Source organism: Ictidomys tridecemlineatus, chromosome 14, assembly GCF_052094955.1.
Source record: "Ictidomys tridecemlineatus isolate mIctTri1 chromosome 14, mIctTri1.hap1, whole genome shotgun sequence".
NCBI lineage: Eukaryota > Metazoa > Chordata > Mammalia > Rodentia > Sciuridae > Ictidomys > Ictidomys tridecemlineatus.
Window position 1 is genome coordinate 17437415 of NC_135490.1, and position 14730 is coordinate 17452144.

A 14730-nucleotide genomic window follows, 5' to 3' on the forward strand; every position below is an offset into this window, starting at 1 on the left:
TATGTGTGCAGCTCTGTGATGAGGGGCACTAGCTTCAACAGGAGGATATCTCTACCATCAGTGTTGACAGCAGTATGAATGAAAACTGGCTTGACTTCCAACATATTTTCATTGTTCAGCTCATGTGTGGGGGTTACAGCTTGCTCCTTCTTAGTTGATGACTATCTTCTCTTCCCAATTGCCCATCCTGTAGGTTTCAATCCCTAACTCCACAGGCAAAGACAACATCCTTATTGACATCACTCAACCAGAGCCCTCAGTCATGTAAATTCCTATGAGAAACTTTTTTGTAAATGAGAAACTATTATAACAGATAAATATTCTCTAAATTTTTAGCTGCTCTAATTGAATAATGATTCAACATAAAAGTAATATGAAGAAACTCAATGATAAACAAAGTTTCAGATTATCATAAGGTAATGTTAAAGTCATTAAATTACCTGATGACTATTCTAATTTCAAAAGTAATTACTGGATGACATTTTCTGACTCAGAATGTACGTAATTCACAATAAAACAATTTAATCACATATGTTTCTTTAACTTATCACAAATCTAATGGCACCAGGCCAGATAAATTTGGAAGATGACCTCGAAATGGAATACAGAAAAGATTACCAGAAAGTGTTTGCTTCAAAAGGTGAGGAGGAATTTCTGAAGCTCATTTCTAAAAAGTATCATGGTTCCATTCAAAGTACATGATTTAATTTTGCTTCCAGTTGAGTTCATACCATGCCACAGTCTTAATCAGGGTGTCTTATGGTTCAGTTCTATTGTAGGATTGATATTTAAACAAATATCTGTTATTTGTATCACAACAGATAGAACCACATCATCAATAAATGAGGCTGTATTCCTAACCATTTTAAGAAAGAATGTTGATCTTTACATTATCCATTTAGTTACAAGAGAGAGATGTGTTCAAATCAGGAGGCCAACGTTATGTGAAAATCTCTGGCTGTCTTTATGTAATGGCCAAAGCCAACTCTCTATGTTCCTCACTGCTGCTGACCAGGAACATGGGTAGGAATGCATTTAGACACATGACTATTTTACTTTTGACTAAAACTGAGAAACTGCTCAAACTAACATATTAAAAGGTCAACTAAATAGCACAATTGTTTCCCTTTTATCTCTAAAGAACATAGAACTTTATGTTCTACTGCAAAGCATCAAAGATTAGCTTTGCAGATTTAGTTAGTATTTGAAATATGGTCAGTGTTGGGCTTGTGTGAAGAATCATCAAACCACAAATACTGGCATTTGCCATCATCAACAATAACTTAAATTAGTCTCCACAAAACAGAACAGAAAGAATGAAATCAATATTCTCAGCTGCATAAATAGAAAGTTCAGGGTGCTCAATCCACACAAGACCCATAGGATGACAAAGGTAGAATAACAGTGGAAAAGTCAGGATATTTCAGTATATTTACCTGTATGCATCATTTTGCTATAATATAAAGTTGTTAGGAACTCTTTTTCCTTTATTTAACAAGAGCAGGTGGGAACGTAAGAACATTTGATATTAAGGAGATCTGAGAATATATGGAAGAATAATTTCTATCTACCTGTCTAAAAGATGCCTTATAAATTTTCTATAATTTATAGATTTATTTGTCAAAACATCTTCCATCTTGATATTGACCTCACTGAGACATAATCAGTTTGAGCTAAGCTCTATTTCCTAGAAAAATCTCTCCAATTGTCTCAGATAAGTATTACAGAAGCTACAGTAACAGGGCTAATTACCTGAGACATATTAAGAAGCAATGGTGCATAAAACCTTTTTCAATATCAAGTTCAGAGCAGGACAAAAGGTGAATTCATTAAAGTGAATGCTAAGACAAATGAAACAGAAAGCTACACTTGTTAATTATGCTGGAAAAACAAATTAGAGATTATCAGACTTAAAAATCTTTTTAAATAAAGAAATACTTCAGAAGAAAAGAAAATTTTTCTTACATTGTTCTCTGAAATTATAATATCAAGAATATACATGAACTTTTTAAAGCTGTGAAAATGAATCTAATGCTTTTCAATTTTGTTATATTTTTCTATCATGGAAGCACAAGGATTTAATTGATAGTAATTATAAAACAAAAAAGAAAGAAAGAAATATCTCTTCTAATCAGCAAGGGCCATTTGCTACATCTCATGAAAAGAAATAATGGTCTAAATTGCTGTCATTTTGGTAACTGATGCTCAATTCATTGATCTCTATTCTATACATGAATCTCTTAGTGAAGAGAAACTGAGAATTTTTTCCTTGGTAGACTTCTGATTTTTATAGTGACTTGTTTGGGCTTACATGACATAGCAATTTTTCTCCACTTAGAGGTGTTAAGAGCTTTATTCCATATCACAGTATTGCCATAACTCCATAGTGTAGAACATAGGTTACAAGAAAGAGAGGAAGGAAGAAAAGAAAGAAGGGAGGGAGGGAGGAAGATAGATGGAAATGCACACATTGTCCATTTATCTCCTTGGAAACCACATTCATCTAAGAGATTCATCACATGGAGATTCGCTCAAGCAAAATTCACTAAATGAGTCCACTTATGTTTCTGCTGTGTTGTTGGAAACTAGTGTATCTTTAAGATCTGTCAAACTCTTTCAGACAGATATAGAAACATAAAGATCCTATATCAATCTTTTAAGCCTTCTTGAAAAAGTTTCATCCCATACCTCAACTGATGGTGACAAAGCTAAATGGCCAGCAACATATGCTAAATAAGAATATGTCTTGCCTAAATGAATAAATCATAATCTTGAACTTTCACTATGAAATGTCTATTTTTTTAAAAAATATGGTTGATATCCACAGCATAGGGGTGCTTTTTTTGGCCAGGAATGAAAAATTCCTGTCTTTCAAATACTCACTAAAATTTATTTGAATTCTTTTCCATAAAACTCCTATCTTAAGCCCATTATGACAGTTGATGTGCAAGACAATTGTCTAAGGAGTAAGATGCCAGCTTACTCCTCAAGACTCTTTAGGCTTTTTCCCTTTGTTTCCAGATAATCAGAAAGCTGTCATAATCACTTTTGTTTCCTTCAGTAATTGCATTTAAATTTGGTACAAGGTGTCTACTAAAGACTGATAGAAGAGACAACAGTATGCACAAGATCGTATTTTACAAAGTTGCTGTGAGAATGTAGCCCTTTGTTCAAATAAAACAGCATCCTCATAACAAGGAGAAAAATGCTGATGTATTGTGAACCTGTCTCTTAGACAAGGTGAATCTAACAAATACAAAGTGATATACTGAAATGCCATTGCTTTCCTGAATACATTTCTTTGTTTTATTTGATACAAGTAATCCTCTGTCCAATCTCAGTACTCTACTTGTGCCATTCATCATATGTCAATGGTTTTGTTCATCGTATGCATTTTTGGGGTCTTTAAAGTTTTTAAATTAAATTACATTTTAAATTAAGTTATAGTTTTTAAACTGCTTTTAAGTTAGATAATATTTAACAAAATTAAATACATATATTGCCTTACGGTAAAGACATACTGATAAAATAGATCAAAAAATAGATTGTTAGTTTCTATTGATGAAATCATTGTCCTTAATTATAATTATTATAACCAGTTGCTAGAGCTCCAAAAGGGTCCACCTGCACAAATCTCACTGATGTTTATAATCATTACCAATAAATATTTTTATTCTAAATTATCCTTCAATAACATTTAGAGTAGGATTACATTAATTTAATTCTTTTATATCAGTTTTCTTTTGTAGGTACCTATTCTCTCTGTGCTTCTTTCTATTACTAGCTAATAAATGTTTATAATCTCAGAGCAAACTTGATCTTGCACGGAGATGTCTACGTTGCATTTGGCTGCATTGTAAATAGATGGTATTAATGAATGAACAACAACTGAATCAACAACTGAAGAGCCTAGGCTACCATTTCATAGTTATTTCTAACCAAGTGTCTCTCTGTCTTTTGAGAAAGTAAAAAGAATATATGCATATGAAATGAAGAATCAGATTTATTTTCTTACTATAAAATGTCCACGGTTATAAAACAGAGCACTTGGTGACTTTAAGGAACAAGCAATTACTCCTGAAAGCCAACACTGCCTTTTATGTAGGTAAAGACTGTTCTAAAATGAGTTAGCATTTCTTTCAACAATCCAAGAACTACTCAGTTTACTTACTTAAATGTTCACTTTTAGATAAGCTAAAGGTATATCTCTAAAGTAAAAATAAATACAAATTAACTAGTTTTACTATTTAAAATGCCAATAATATAAAATATCAGTTTGACATAAAAATATGTCAAGGTAAGAAAACAAAAAATAAATTCAAGAAGTTTAAAAAATTGGAATATCCTATCCTGTCTGTCATTCATACATACAAATTCTTCCACCCCATCTATCCTTAATGTTCATATTTCTGCCCATCATACATATTTTCAGTTATTCAGAGTCAGAAATTTGGCATGGTGCTTGTTTTTTTGACCTGTATCAATTATTCAGAAATGGACAGATAGCATTCCACTAAAATGTCTCTTGTAATTGTCCCCCAACCAAATCAAGCACAGGCTGCCCACCATGGAATTAAGATTTTTCATGGTATAAACCAACCTTATCTACTTGGCTTTGCTTCTCACTATTCACTTGGTAAATTTTTTTCTCCAATGTCTTTAGAGATAGCGTGTAGATATGAAGTACATTTCTAAGCCAGTTTTTCTTTGCTGTATGCAAGTATGGGAATTTCAACATGAAACCTTTTTATATTAAACAATTAATAGGTGCTAATTATTATTTTTTTAAAAAAAGTAGGTCTGTTGTTCTTACTTTATCTCATCTATAACAGTTCTTAGGTATTCATCTAAGTCTTATCTACATTTCATATCTCAAATACAAGTACACTTGATTTTTGTACACCTGCAGCATTTAATTGATTCATTGATTTTTTCCCTACATGTTTGAATATACATGTACATATGCAAAGAACAGAGTTAAGGTATTATGAATGGTCAGGGAGTAAAAGTCTGCATTTTTTCCCTAATTTTAATCCTGCATGTAGTTTTTATATAGACATTTTTTCTCCAAAATGAGAAGATAGAGATTTAGAATACTAGTCATATTTTGCACTTTTCCTTCATTCCCCCAGAGTTCTTAGCATAAATACTCATTTGATTAAATTTATTAAATTAAAAAATAGCTTGGATAATAATTTCAGTAATTAAACAATGGGAAATGGAGGGAAGGAAGCGGAGATTGGAAAAGAAAAAAGACAGTGGGATGAATCTGACATAATTTCCCTACGTACATATATGAAAATATCACAGTGAATCCCACCACAATGTACATCATCCATAAGAACAGGACTCTAATTAGAAAACAATATATTCCATGCTTGTATAATTATATCAAAATGGATTTTACTGTCAAATGTAACTAAAAAGAACCAATAAATTAAAGAATATATAAATTGGAAAATATTCTATTGATTTAATCTCTACTGTTTCTGGAAAAGAAAGTCTATATAAAATAGAACTATAAGCCAGAAGATTCAGATATTTCTAAGCTAGAACCATTCATTGTCTAAAGCACCAGGGAAACTCTCTGCGGTAAGGTATTACTTTGTGAGATCTATTCATCTCTTCGGGGACTGGCTGTGTGATTGGGCCAAGGAAAGTAGCTGTGGTTGTTTTGAAAGTGTGTTCATTAAAACATTTGCTTAGATGAATTCTAACCAAATGAAGTTAACGTACCTCCCAGAGCTGCTCCTGTTCCAACAGCAAAGGGTCTACTTTGATCATCATTAAGCCTTCAGAGAAAAACTGTCCTAATTCTCCAGGAGGGACTGGACGGTTATTCAGCTGGGACAGCAGAGCAAGGCAAAGTTTTGCTGAACCAGTTACTTCCTCCCTTTGTAGGATTTCAAAAGCACAAAGCCAGTGCTGTTGCAGTGATGAAGCTAATGGACTGTTTACAGAATGTAAAACAGTGGCTAATTTATGATCATGTACTCGTAGGTCTGGAAGATTTCATGTTGAATTAATGAGCACTTTATCCCCTGCATAGTCCCTTCAAGATAGGATCTGTTTTGCTTTAAAGTTTTTTTTTTTGAAAGATGGGATTTACAAAGTTCTACCTTCAATTATACTACTGCTTTAAAAATTCTAACAGCTTAGAAATCAACACTGAGAGTTTTTTGTTTTAAATATTATAACATGTACTCTATATTATGATATTCTAAATAAATCTATTTCATATATGGTAGGTAAATATGTGTGCATTATATATAAATATTTGTATATTAAACTAACAGGTTAAATATATTGTGTGTTTTTAAATTACAAAATAAAGAATTATTCCCCCTTTCTATAAAATTTCATCATATAAATGAAGAATGATATTTGGTTCTCACTATGATTTATTTTTCAAATGGATTACTCTATTTCCTTAAAATCTTTATCAGAGGCATGATTTCCAAGAATTTTTAGTCATCATTTTCATTTCTCCTTGCACCTTTGCACTCTTTCCAGGTTCTACCTTAGCTGAGGAGACCACAGTGCTCACAGTGATCAAGATGAGTGTGATAGCTATCCCTCTCTTCGGTCTATACCCAAAGGACTTAAAAACAGCATACTACAGGGACACAGCCACATCAATGTTTATAGCAGTACAATTCACAATAGCTAAACTGTGGAACCAACCTAGATATCCTTCAATCGATGATTGGATTAAAAATGTAGCATAGATACACAATGGAATATTATTCAGCAATAAAAGAGAATAAAATCATGACATTTGCAGGTAAATGTATGGAGTTAGAGAATAGATAATGCTAAGTTAAATTAGTCAATCCCCCCAAAAAACAAATGCTGAATGTTTTCTCTGATATAAGGAGGATGATTTCATGGTGGGGTACGGAGGGGGAACATGGGAGGAATAGACAAACTCTAGATAGAGCAGAGGAGTGGGAGGAGAAGGGAGGGGACAGGGGGTTAGAAATGATGGTGGAATGTGATGGACATCATTATCCAAAGTACATGTATGAAGACACAAATTGGTGTGAATATACTTTGTATACAGAGATATGAATATTATGCTCTATATGTGTAATAAGAATTGTATAAATTGTATAAATTTAAAAAAAATTAATTTATAATTGTATAAATATATAAATTTAAAAAAAGATGAGTGTGATCAAAGCCAAGAACACATTTCTTGCTTGCTCTTAAAACTCTTTCTTGAATTTTAGTAAATCTAAGTTCAATAACACCTCCATGGTTCCAGCATGGTTTTTCAGATCTATCAAGAGTGAATTTGGTAATGATTTTTTTTGTTTGTAAAATAAAAAATTTGTGAAAGTCTAATAGAAAATGTATATTTGCCACTGATTAAAAGTATACAGGCAAAATCCAGTACCCAATTTATTTGCACTTTTTATGCATATTTCTTGATACACTGTAAACATTCAACAAATGTCTTCTATTGCTATAAAATTTTAAAAAGTAATTTTAATATTGATGCTATTTTACAATATGAAAAAATACTTCTTAGAATTTAAGATAGATACATATACACATAAATAAATTTTTATTTAATAAATTGCAAAGAAGCAGCATTTTTAAAAATTAAATGCAGTTTTCTAAGAGAAAAAAAATAAAATGATTTCCTTGGAGAAAAATAATAATTTGAATGGACAGAGTTTGAAGAAAATCAAATTATTGAATTATAGTATAAATTCAAGATGACTTTTTTTGGTAGACCTTTGACTTTATATAATTTATCTTCTTTTAAAAAATATGATTTCAAACTCTTTTTGAACTGATTTATGACCTGCAAAATTCTGACCCTTAAGTGTGCTCTTTATGTAACCATAGTCAGCATGATTTTTTATTCAAAAATATTGGGATATAAAAAATTCCCCAGTTGAAAACCATAAAATTTAAAAAGTAATAAAAAGAAAATACCCCAGTGAAAAAGCACTTGGAATGACCATTATGCCACTGAATTAAGAACTTTAGATCTATCATTTCACCTACTTGATTCCCTATCTGCTTATTATGAGGTGAAAAAACATAATTTTTCTCTTTAGTTTAGTGAAAATAGTCCGCATGAATGAACCCACCCCCCCGCCAAAAAATTGATGCAAATGTCAAAACAAATGATAAATATTATATTCTCTCAATCGACTGGAGCTGTCATAGAAAACTAATTGGGGACAAAGGGACTATTTTATTTCCATGTTCAAAGGAAGTTTGTAAAAGGGGGAAATCTGTTTTCTTTATATTGTGTTCCAGAGACTGTAAAAGAGCCAACTTTTTGACTTTTGAGATAATGGGAAGGGTGGTAAATGTGTAGTTTCAGAGAACACCCAATGTAATGTCATGAATGAATATAATAGCATCTCTTTATTTCCTAAGAATGTGAAATATACTAATACAGAATCAGGCAGTGCATATCTCATTGTGATACTGTAATCCTTAAATGGAAAATCTAACTATTGGTAAAAAGAACATCACTCTGTTTGCTGAAGATGGTCAGTGCTTAGGCTTCCTGAGGCCACACAGGGGAGTTACAACAGATAAAATTAAGGTATTTGTTCAATTAAACTGAGAACATAATAATATATTTGCAGAGGCAAGATTAGCATGACTGAAGCATCCTTTCTTTAAACCAGCTCAACAAATGATAAGTTTCTTATCACAAGTCATTAAAATATTGGCTAATAGGTACAAGGAAATACTTAATCTAACAAAGAAAAGCCTTTTTACTATTTACTGAAATTGAATAAAATTGAGGTAAAACAAAGCTTGGAAAAAATAAAATCAATTAAGTCTCCCATTAAAACCAAATTCAATTCTAATGCCAAATGAAAAAAAAAAGCAGTTCTATGCAGCAGAAAGTTTTCACTAAGGTAAAAAGTGATGAACTTACAAAATACAGCAGTATCCTGTTTAATCACAGCAGGTCAACTGAGTATATCCTCTCAGAATTTTTCTTGGGTATATTCACTGAAAAAGAAAATTAAAATAAATAAAGTTAAAAGACTAAGCTCAAAAAAAAAATGAAAAGAAACTATCGTTTGTATAATTGAAAAACCACATAAATATTGTACAAATTGTGGGCCTATCTAAATAATTTTTTAAAATATAATAGGAAGTGTTCCTAATTTCATTTCTGCCAATTTTCAGTCATGTGAAAGAATTTATGTTAATTTCTATTTGATTCTAAAACATCTGCACACTTCTGTATATTATGGATATCAAGTTTTATTTTCTAGTAAAGACTTCCAAAATTCTCTCTTCTTGTACAAGAGAGGAAGGGTTGCTTATAACATCTGTGAGCTGCTAAACTACAAGACACTCAGGAACAGTTCCAAAGACAGAGGTCAAGCAAAAGACAGACTAAGCCCAGTGTACTAGCACGCACCTGCCATCCTAGCTACTCAGAAGGCTGAGGCAGGTTATAGTAGTACGCTTGCCTAGCAAAAGCTAGGCCCTGGGTTAATTCCCAGGACTGCAATCAATCAATCATCAGACTAGAATACCTGTCCTCCGTTTCATGCAGTTGTTTCATAAGGAATTTGATAGTGTGTTATTAAACATATTGGGGATGAAAATAACCAACAGCTAACCAACAGCTTCATTTGGATCTTTATATATTCTAAGTAGTATATCATGAGGAAATATTCATAAACCATGTACTTCATGACTTCTAACATTCCTATGTAGGAAATGAAATAACACCAACTATTTTACCTTTTATTTCTTTTAGTGTTCACAACAGTGGAAGACACATATGGCTACAATATGGAATTGCGTGGTTAATTAAAAGTACGAAGAAGGTCAATGCTTGTACAATGAACTAATATCACTATTTCCAAATTCTTTCTTGTATGTAGACCACAAAATTGTACTTCAACAAACTAAACTAATAGAGGATGCTATTTACCCTTTTTTTCAAATATTATGTAAAGCAGAATGGTAGTTGCATAAAAAATATGACACTGAAATGAGAGTGGTGTCTGCTAATAGAGTTAATATGTATGGAGCTAAGGCAAAGGTTGTATAATAGTTACTTTAAAACCAGCTTGCCCATAGAACTAGTCAATTTATAAAAGTCAAACTGTTGACACTGGGAACACATTGCAACCATATGGGATAGAGGAATGAAACTCAAACTATGTACCACAAATTAACATTAAGATAAATTTGTTAGAGATACAGCAAAAAAAAATCTCCAAAAGAAAAGAATGTATTGCATAGAAATATGGGAATGTCCATTAACTTAAAAATGACTATCAATGCAATTTTTAAAAAAAACGTTTTATTTTTTTATATTTACATGATGTAGCGTGTATTTTGACCGATTACACATACATGGAATACAAACCATTTCAATTAGGATACCATTATTATGGTTGTTTAAGATGTGGTGTTACACTGGTCGTGATTAGTATATGATCATAGGAAATTTAGGTCCAATTCTTTCTGCTGTCTTTCCTATTCCCATCCCCTCTTCTGTTCATTCCTCTTTGTCTAATTCAATAAACTTCTATACTTCCCCTCCCTACACTCCCTTGTTATGGGTTAGCATCCACATATTAGAATAGCCAGTCTTCGTGTTTTGGGAGATTTGCTTATTTCACTTAGCATGATAGTCTCCAGTTCCATCCACTTATGGGAAAATTCTATAATTTCATTATTCTTTATGGTTGAGTGATATTCCATTGTGTACATATGCCCCAAATTTTCTTTATCCATTCATCCACTCAAGGGTACTTAGGTGGCTTTGTCACTGTAGTATGCTGATTTTAAGACTTTTGGGTATAAGCTAAGGAGTGGCATAACTGGCATAAATGGTAGTTCTGTTCCAAGTTTTTTAAGGAAGGAATCTCCATACTGCTTTCTAGAATGGTTGCACCAATTTTCAGTCCCACAAGAAATGTAACAGTGAACCTTTTTTCCACAATCTCACCCACATTTATTGTTCTTGTGTTTTGATAATTGCCATTCTGATTGAAGTAAGATGGAATCTCAGTATAGTTTTAATTTGCATTTCTCTAATTGCTAGAGATGTTGAACATTTTTTCATATATTTGTTGACCATCCATATTTCTCATTCTGTGAATTATCTGTTCAGTTCCCTTGCCTATTTATTGATTGGGTTATTTGTGGGATTCTTTTGGTGTTAATTTTTTTGAGTTCTTTATATAATCCAGGAGATCACTGCTCTATCTGAGGTATACATTGAGGTAAAGATTTTTTCCCCATTCTGTAGGCTTTTGTTCACATTCTTGTTTCCTTTTCTGTGAACATTTTAGTTTGATGACATCTCGTTTATTTATTCTTGATTTTACTTCTTGCACTTTAGGAGTCTCGTTGAAGAATTTCGGTTCCTAAACTGACATGATGGAGATTTGATTCTACTTTTTCTTCTGGTAGGAGCAGGGTCTGTGGTCTAATGCTTAGGTCCTTGATCCACTTTGTTGTGCTTTTCTCAGGAACCTTGATTTGCAATCTTTGTTCCATAAATTTCTTGAGGAATAACACTGTTGTTTGTATCCTGAGAGATATCGAAACACACTTTGTTGCATGTTTTAATTGTATCCTTAGTTTCATTCTTGGAATTTTCCTGCAATCTCAGGCAACATGTACTTTTATTGTTGATGGACATATGCCCTATTATCCATATGTCATAAACCAAAACTTTTATGAGTATCATAAACCAAACACTTAATATTCCCCATGGTTCTGGTTTATAGATGGTGCGGCCCTGCCACAGCATTCCCCATGCTGTGACCCTGTCAGGCAACGGGTGTAGGAATGCCTTCATCACATTTGGTAATATTAATCTGCCTATCCAAGAACATGGGAGATCTTTCCATCTTCTAAGGTCTTCTTCAATTTCTTTAATGTTCTGTAGTTTTCATTGTATAGGTCTTTCACCTCTTTTATTAGACTGATTCCCAAGGGTTTTTTTGTTTGTTTGTTTGTTTCTGTTTTTATTTTTAAGGCTATTGTGAATGGAATAGTTCTCCTGACTTCTTTTTCAACTGATTTGTCATTGGTGTATAGGAAAGCAATTGATTTATGGGTGTTAATTTTATATCTTGCTACTTTACTGAATACATTTATGAGTTCAAGATACTTTCTAGTGGAGTTTTGTGGGTCTTCTAAATATAGAATCATGTTATCAGCAAATAGGTATAATTTGAGCTCTTCTTTTGCTATTCGTATCTTTTTAATTTCTTTTGTCTAAGTGCTCTGGCTAGGGTTTCAAGATCTATGTCGAATAGGAGTTGGTAAAAGAGGTCTTCCCTGTCTTGTTCCAGTTTTTAGACGGAATGTTCCAATTTTTCTCCAGTTAGAATGACTTTGGCCTTTGGTTTAGCATAGAGCTTTAATGATATTGAGATATGTTCCTGCTATTTCTAGTTTTTCCAGGGTTTTGAACATGAATGGATGCTGAATTTTGTTATATGCTTTTTCTGCATCTATTGAAATAATCATGTGGTGCTTGTCTTTAGGCCTATCGATGTGATAAATTTAAAAAAATAAGTCATTATTGTTATTTCTACTTTGGTTAACTACATTTTTATAATTGTGCATTTTTAAATATCTAAAATAAGTAGGATATTAACAATGCCATACGTATTAAGCAATTTCAAATGGATTCATTTACAAATTACGGGATGATATCCTTCTTTTTCTCAGAACAGTCCAATTACCATTGTTCAGTTTAAATTATGGCTACGATTACTTTCACTTACATTCAATTGAATCATTTTAAAAGGTTCTGTTTCAAAAGACCCAGTTTTATAAATTACATAATGTAAATGGAATTTAGGTATTAAAATTTGAGTATCAAGTGTAACTATTGTGAAATATCAATGGATCTAATGGCATAACAAAAACAAAGAAATGTTGAAATATGCAAACATTATATTGTCTTTGAACAGAGAGATTAAGATTGTCCGTTCTAGTGCTTCCTCATTTGGGTTCTCCATATGGCTTTTGGAAAACTTAATAAATATGATGCTTTCTCCCTTTATAGGTACCTATCTAACAGTTACTTCCTTCTTTGTAATATGGCATGAAAGACAATAAAGACAGGAAGGGAACTACTGAGGAGGAGACAAAGAGAGGGAGGAAGGGAGAGAGGAAAGAGGAACAGAGGATGTTTGAATAAAGAACTCTGCAGAAAGAAGGGTGCTCAAGACTCAACTCTGGTCACTACTGGTGGCTCCTACATTTGGGGGATTTTTTTTTTTAGAGTATATGCCCAAAACCTCATCATATGAACAAGGAGAATCCTGAGGGAGAATGAAGTTAGTAGAAATTTATATAGATACATTTATCCTAGAAATAAATTATTCATGTAGGAGTAGGGGGATATCACGATTCAAACAACAGATGGTAAATAATGATGAGACATGAGATTTAGCTTTGAACCCAGTCTCTTGTGACTCATTACAGATTGCTTTGGAAATTGGAAGGATGTAAGTAAAAAGTGAAATTGCTTCACTAGAAACGTTCAACAGTTTGGATTATTTGGATTATGCTCAGCACATCTAATAGTGCCTCACTCATTTTAAATAACTTTTTAGTTTTATATTTTATTGTAACTACTTCATCAAAAAACAGAAGACTTGTATGTTTATTATGACAAACTTTCAACATATGGGACAGTGTTTGATTATAGTGGAGTCAATACACATCATTCCACTTGGGCTTACAATTGAGGAATAAGTTTGGCAAACTAAAGATTTATTAACCAAAAAACAGTGTTGATTTCACAACATATATGATAACCTGTGCTTCTGAACAAGTAACTATAAGCTTTAAACTGATTTATCAAGCTATCAATAAATCTGTTACCTACTGCTATGGTTTAGATATTTGGTATCCTCCAAAAGCTCATGTGTGAGACAATGTGAGAAGGTTTAGAGGCGAAATGATTGGGTTATGAGAGTCTTAACTTGATCTGTGCTTTAATCCCCTCATAGGGGTTAACTTGGTCGTAACTGTGGGCAGGTGGGGTGTGGCTGGAGGAGGTAAGTCCCTGGACACATGATTTGGGGGTTTACATTTTGTTCTTACTGAACTGAGCTCTCTCTATGCTCTCTGATGCCATGTCCCCAGCTGCTTTCCTCTGCCATGCTCTTCTGCCAAGATGTTCCCTCACATCGCACTCCAAGGGATGGAGCCTCCATCTTTGACTGAGACCTCTAATACCATGAGCCCCCAAATGAACTTTCCCTCCATTAATTATTCTTGTCAAGTCTTTTGGTCACAATAAGTAGAAATACCTATCAAAAACTCCGTTAATCAACTTACCTAACTAATTCAACCACTGTAGTATGCATATACACATAGAGATGTATATATATTCACAAAATAGAATAACTCATTGGTGTTAATGCCATGGTTATAGTTAGTATATTTTTTATTATAATTTTTATCATCTATTTGTTTAATATAATACAAAGGTATTGCTGAGTTTCCCATTTAAGTAAAAGATACTTCCAGTATGAGGCAGATCATAATATAAGCAATATTATGAGTCATGCATTAATAATCAAGAAGCACATATTAATAGGGGATTAAATTATATATATGTGTATAGACACATAATAATGATTATATGCATATGATATACACACATACATATATATATTATACATATATATAATATATATATATATATATACAAAACGATTCACTCATTCTTTTAGTCATTTTAGTGTG

General features: G+C 32.4%; 1 protein-coding gene across 8 annotated transcripts in view; it reads right to left on the reverse strand.

Moving 5' to 3' along the window:
* The window catches only part of Marchf1 (membrane associated ring-CH-type finger 1), a 712326-nt gene that overhangs the window by 476637 nt on the left and 220959 nt on the right, over nt 1–14730 (reverse strand). For all 8 annotated transcript variants that reach the window (XM_040293440.2, XM_040293424.2, XM_078030953.1 and 5 more), the window contains exon 2: nt 8915–8991. The gene's annotated coding sequence lies outside the window, so the exon portion shown is untranslated. The remainder of the gene's footprint in view (nt 1–8914; nt 8992–14730) is intronic.